Below are 6,791 nucleotides of genomic sequence, written 5' to 3'. Positions count from 1 at the left end.
CCTTGGCCCCCATATACATAATAATATATATGAACTTCCGGGTGACTTTTTATGGTGCCGCATATACCGGCCATATACAGGTAGTTTTTATGAGGAAATTTTTTTGATCAAGTTATATAGTTTTAATGAGACCTACAAATTTTAAAATTATGCTAAAAATATCTCTTAGCTGGGATATTTTTCCTCTGTATATACCTTCGTTTTAACCAATGAATTCCTTAGGTTAGTTTTGGCTCACCCTTATGTAGGTATATGGTTTCTCAGGAATTTTACTTCAAAGCAGAAGCAAAAAGCTTATGTTGTCACTGGGTGGGCATAGCTAGCCTTCGAAGCCTTCGTTTTTTCAGCAGCTGAACATAAACTTTGCACAGACCCTAATGGCTTGCGTTTTATTGCGTAGAAACTTTGCCCAGCGGATTTCATAACTATATTTTTTTCTCACTGTACCGCTATGTATTACATAACTTCATAGCCCTTCTCGCTGCAACATTGAATTGCACACTACTTGCTTCTAGATAGCCATATTCTTACAGCCTTCGCTGCACTGTTGATGTGGAAAAAAGTGCAGCATGCTTAGAATAAATTGACGGGAAGAGAAGTACTAGCTTGGAATAAAAAAATGATTCAGGAATTGGAATTTTGCTTCCTGGAAAATTCATACTATACATAGTGAATGTGATTCTTTCCGAAAAAAGGCGCTTTTTTTGCGGTATAATCAAAAATTGGTAAGGGGTATGCTCTCATTTGACTTTCCAGTAAATGTAGTTGCCATTGTGAAGTTTTGCAATGTGTTTTTTGTTCAAAGAATTTCAGAACACTTCAGGGCTTCTTCTCTCCCTCAAAATGAATATTTCAGATACCTCAAATATGAAATAGTAAATTAAATTTTTTCTAAATAGTTTTGTGAATTATTTGAGTGCGCCCTCCTTTGCTCTGAATTATCCACTACACAAACATGTATATACGTTTGTATAATGTATATAAAAATTTTTTTACCAAAGTGCATACAAAACTGATTCTGCATGCAGCTGTTCGTACTGCTGTCCATTTGCATTTTCAGCGAACATTTTATTTCCATTTCTCGAATTTTTGTAACAGTTTTACTTTTTTCTACTTTCAGACACCTAAAGAGGAGGCATTTTAACGCTCAACTAAAAATTTTCAGTTAAAAGGTAAGTGAAAAGTTTTATGGTATTAGTTTTTGCGGGAAATATTTGTAAAATCATCACTAACACAGTACGCAAAAGCTGTTGCAGCAAATAATAATTTGCAAATATTTTTGACTGTAAAAGTGGCTATGAATACAAAGCGTTCGAATACTCTCAGCTCTTTTTGTTCTCGTTTGAGCTTTCAAAATTTTGAAATATGGCAAGCTCCTAGCTTTGCTAGATAACCTCAGTGATATAAGTGTATTTAACGCTTTTATTCTTCATTTCTATTATTTCTCTATCAAAGTTGTTCGCACTTAAACTATAAAGTAAGTAAGACTGAATAGAAATGTTCTTCTTTTGAAATAAGCCATTCAGACATCCGAATTTCGACTTTATCGATCGAAAATAATGGTAATCGGAAAGGGATAAGACTGGTGCATAAGACGGGTGGGGTAGCCAGATACTTTGATTGTATCCTAAACCGATTTTTCTTTACTTTGCTTGTCTTATCTTTCGTTTCTTTGAAGCAAAATTTCTCAAATATTTTTTCGGTTTTCCATTTGTTTTTCATTTAATTCCTCCTATTCTATTGAGTAGCCGAAAAAGTATTTTCGTATTTATAACAAAACTACTACTTTTCTTATATTTGTACTAATAAATAAATAAACAAATGTGTTAAATTTTGGTTGACCAATTTTTACCATTTTTTCGCTGGAGACATTATTCAATATATTTCACATAGCTTTCAAACAGTTTAAAATTGTTTGCTGTTGGCTGATATTCATCTAATATTGCTCGCAATTCGGTCACACTATTTTTGTGATCTTCCACTCCCACTGCATTCGATGCAATTCTGCAGCACTTTCATTGAAATGGAAATTAATGATTTCTGCAAATCATAGCTTTAAGGGTACCAAATTTGACTTTTCAATAAAAACCAACCATTTAAGAAAATGAAGCAAAGAAAAGATGTATATTATGGGAACTCCCAACTTTCCTTCTGGGTGTGACAGACTCCTTTTATAAAAAGGGGCACAGTTTCCCCAAATTGAACTTCATGGTAACCTGGTTTATAAAAGGGGGCATAATTTCCCTAAATTGCCAGAAAAGTTGTCAAAATGTGTAAAATTAAATGGTCAGTACTTTGGATAAATTTTTTTCCCCGTACTTAATTTAAACAAAAAAATGCCACATTTCGAACCAGTACATACATATGTACCTACATATATCTAAATGATCAGCATGATGAGCTGAGTGGATTTAGCTTTGTCCATATGTCCGTATACCCGAACTAGTTCCTCATGTTTTAAGATATCGCTCTGAAATGTTGGCCACGTACATTTTTCACTAAGAAGCTAAATATTTATCGGAACCGCCGATATCGGACCAATATCGCGTATAGCTGCCATATAAACTGAGCTATCAGAATCTGGAAACTTTTTTATTTTATGAGATATATTCACGAAATTATGTAATATCTGAAGAAATTTTTCAGATCAGATTTTTTTTAATTTGCCACTCTGTTTTCTACTAGCGGCCTAAATGTGTGTACCTTGATATAAATCAAGCTAGTTCGGTTTTATCAATTTCTAAAATAATTAGGTTTTAAGAATCAATTTGGTTACAATATAAATGTATGTTGTAACTAGAGCTTGCTAATATTTTTTGCCAATATTATAACCTATCCTGCAATAATCAATACATATGTGTATTTATATTAATCTCTATTTCTTCCATTTACCGAAAATATTCGATCGCTTTCCTGCCATTATGCGTCCTTAAATTAAAGCTTCCAACAACTATTTCACTTGTCTCTTTGTATAAATAGCACCGGGAGAAGGCTTGGGTTTCCATTTCACTACAAAATATTTATTAATAAAGTCAATAAGTATTTATGAAATTATGTTTGCGGTTTGTGTAACCCAGCTTTGGGCTTCAACTTCCACATAAACTTTGTACACTTAAATTTTCGCTAGTAGTTGGTTGACAAACACAGACAATTGTTTGCTAATGGCTCATAGAACTCTAGAAATTATTCACAAACTCTATGAGAGAGTTATACTTTTCAGAAAAGTACGAAAGGAAAATGTTTGTTATTTATATAAATATAGTTCATATTTCGCTTTAATATACCGAGCTATAAACAAGCGGTAATACTTTAATATAATGTTATATTTCAAGATCAGAACTGGTTAAGAACCACATCAAGTCAACCTGACAATGTCGTAAGAGAATTTTAAATAGCCAAAAAAAATTTTTGGTAGGTGTATAAGTTTAGACTGAAGTTTTATTTTCAAGCTTAGTTCAATATATGGATTGAAATAATAGATACTCGTATGCGGTCAATTACACTCGCATGTATAGGTGCAAGATACGTACGTATCTATGTAGGTATGTATATATGAGTATAGAGTTAGAGTAGTATTGTAACTGACAGCCACTTTTGATTAATTTTTCTGTAATAGCTTCGGGCTGGTAAATTAAGACTTTTGTAATTACTACATCAGTTGCTTTAATTTTTATCTTTTCTTTGTGAAGGTGTATGTTAAAAAATAATAAAAAAAAAAATAATTGCTTTCAGGTTACTAAGAAAATACTTGCAATTGACAGCTTTAAAAATACATGGATTTCAAAGCAAACTTTCTGTCAACACAAAATTGAAATTACTTACAAGGATTTTATTCTATTCGGTCAGCTAAATTTTAACCTTACATGGATTTAATTCTAGTTCCGCCCTCTATGTGACAGGGGGATTTTTCAATTGATATAAATATTTAATAGTATATATCTTTGAACAAACATATTTTTTCTGAAAGTATGGCTATACCCTATTTTCATCATATTGTCATATTTCACAATATGATTGTTCTCTAACACCCACAAAGTTTGAACTTTTCGTATGCAACATGTTTTTCTTTTAATTCACCAGTTAGCTAATAGATAAAGAAATATGTACTATTTCACGTTCCCTTTTATACTTAAACAAACCCACCTTTATGAATAAAAATTACTAGGGTAGGTAGAGTGGATATTTAATGACGCACCGGTCCTTGGCTCCCCTCTGAACGACTATGTGCTTCTTATGAAGTTGTTCAGTATGAAAATTTTTATCTTGGTATAAGCCATTATTTTTTACAATAGTTGTTATATGGTGTTCCTAGTCTATTATGTCAGTGACTCTTAATAGAGTTCTTACATCATTCCTTTTAAAATTTTGCGTGATTAATTTTTTAATTCATACAGCATTTGCCTTCTTGTCGAAATCTTGGTGATTCAGGGGTGATTAGCCATGTTTATAACATATGTATGCTTTGCCGATTATATATCTACAAGTAGCAAAGAGCATAAAAATTCCCTCTGTTCCGGAGTCGATTGTAGGGTAGTGCCTGCTCTCTGTAGTTCATCTGCTTCACTTTTCCCAGGGATTACTATGTTCTTGAACCTACTAGAGGTATCATCGGATTCACAGTTGCCAGGGTTGTCACTACATTCTGCAACTTCTTGCAGATTTATCTCGAAATTTCAATTTAGATCGACTAAGAGATAAACACATTATTTCACTAACTTAGATCATAAAATACTTCAGCGATTTCAAAGCCACCTGGCTATCTGTAAATATAAATATATTCCTCGGGTGCTCAAACCTCCTTTTTAGTGCAAGAAAGCTTTTAATTTCTGTGATCTTCGCTTGGAACATACTGCAGTGTCTTTTAGACGGAAGGCGATTTTGATACCTAGTTTTGAAGAAGAGACACTCCCAGCCGCTTATCTAGTTTGAAACCATACGCATTTGTGCGTCCTTGTCCACCTCTTCCATTTCCTGTTCTTCTCTGGAAGAGAAAACAATATCGAAGGCCGAATTTAATTTCAACTTTAGAGGATTTGTAAGATGCCTGCTTTTGTACAGAAATTGGAACTTTTGAAGTATCATAATAATTAATAGGGCCTCCTTTAGTCTGGGAACTGATTTCGCCACCATTTGCGTACAAATCATGTATGTTGGCAGTAAGTCTAAAATTACGTTGCCTGCCTAGCTTGGCATTGTTCTAAGAGTTCCACAGCTGAAAATACTAGCTGCTCTTTGTATGGTTTTCTTACGTCGTACCGCATATTCCTTTTTCGTTTTACTTCAAGTTTTTGTTATTGCATAATTTTTTTCTAATTCTTAATCGTTAGTCGTTTGAACATCTTATACTTGTTTTATACGCTTGGTTGTATGTTTCCCTTGTGAAGAAAAGGGGAAGTAGCAGGTTTAGGCAGTAGGTGTACACCATATAAAGCATCTACTTTTATACTTATTTGTATCTGTCAATAACCGGCATTGTTCCACAAAAACACACAATGTCGGCGTCAGCAATACGCCATAACTCAATTCAATAGGATGTGGTTTTACCTTATAATATTTTTTTTAGATCGCTATGTACGTGATTGATTATATTAGGTCAATCTAAAGACTTGTGGTGAATCATAGGCAAAGTGAAATATTCCATTCTTCTGAAATTACTGCTGTTCATTCTATTAAGCAAGGCCACCTATCAGCAGATTGGCCTTGAATTGAACGATTACTTTTCATTCAGAATTGTCAAAGATTTTTTGTTTTATCTGTACAACAACAACCAAGCACTTTTTATGTCCTTCTGATTGGCAAGAATTGACCAAAATGCAAAAGTCAACCAATGGGGTCATATATTTATAAGAATGCTTTCAGAAGAGCTTTTATGAAATGCATAAAATCATAAGTGCGTAAACGTGCTGAGAAAAAACTATTTATATATATTTCAATAGATAAATTGAGGAAGTTTAGAATAGCTGGCTGCTTTTATTTCCTTCCTTTCTTTATTATTTCTGAATTGTTCCGCTGTGGATTTACATAGTTTGGTTTATGCAATATCAACGTTTTAAAATTCTAATGCATAAATTTAACTTTCCTCATTCACACATCCGCATTATCTTGCATTCTTCTGCTTTCTTTTAAGTGTAGTCTAAAGATCAATATACAAAAACAGCCAATAAAGCAAACGATAAATGAAAATATATAAGCTACATGAATATAAACATATATAGGACAACAAAGATATATTTCTACAAAACGACAAAATATAAATCAGAAATAAATAGTAAACTGATGAAACTTATATAAATATGGCAGGCCACTAATGTTTGAAGTAAACCGAGAGAAAGAAAAATTGTGATTGTCCGTAGCTACCCCAGAACTCATACGAATATCTTCATAGCAAAGCAGAATATGCATTGAGTATTTTTGGGGCAAGCAATTTGAAAGCTAAATTTTTGCTAAAAATATTTTTTAGAAAATATTGTTTTATTGACGCAGTAATTTATATACTAATGTACTACATACAAATGTATGCACACACCGTAGACTAGTTATATGTATGTTGCGTATGAGCATTCTTACATATTCTGTCTACTCTGAATCGCGGAAGTTTTTTTTTAATTAAAAGCTCTCTCTAGTAGGCTTATTATTACGTACCGAGGGCCTTGTTGTTATAAGAGAACTGTAGACCACTTTAAATGCTGGCCCCGGGTAGAGGGCTGTATCACCTCGACACGAAGGTTGTCGGGGAGTGATTTAAACTGTTGTGCACAGTTAAACGGGTATTTAGTGGATGATATGGGTGA

General features: G+C 33.1%; 1 protein-coding gene across 1 annotated transcript in view; it reads left to right on the top strand.

Annotated features, from left to right (window-relative positions):
- Positions 1 to 1,120: 1,120 nt before the first annotated feature.
- LOC108967102 overlaps positions 1,121 to 6,791 on the top strand; it is a gene marked incomplete at its 5' end in the record, with an annotated part of 52,236 nt that continues 46,565 nt past the window's right edge. Inside the window, 1 exon segment of the mRNA XM_018930349.1 lies at positions 1,121 to 1,172.

This window comes from Bactrocera latifrons, unplaced genomic scaffold, assembly GCF_001853355.1.
Source record: "Bactrocera latifrons isolate USDA-ARS-PBARC rearing strain unplaced genomic scaffold, ASM185335v1 scaffold_177, whole genome shotgun sequence".
NCBI lineage: Eukaryota > Metazoa > Arthropoda > Insecta > Diptera > Tephritidae > Bactrocera > Bactrocera latifrons.
The sequence above is the reverse complement of the archived record's forward strand: the minus strand, read 5'-3'. Positions and strand labels throughout refer to the sequence as shown.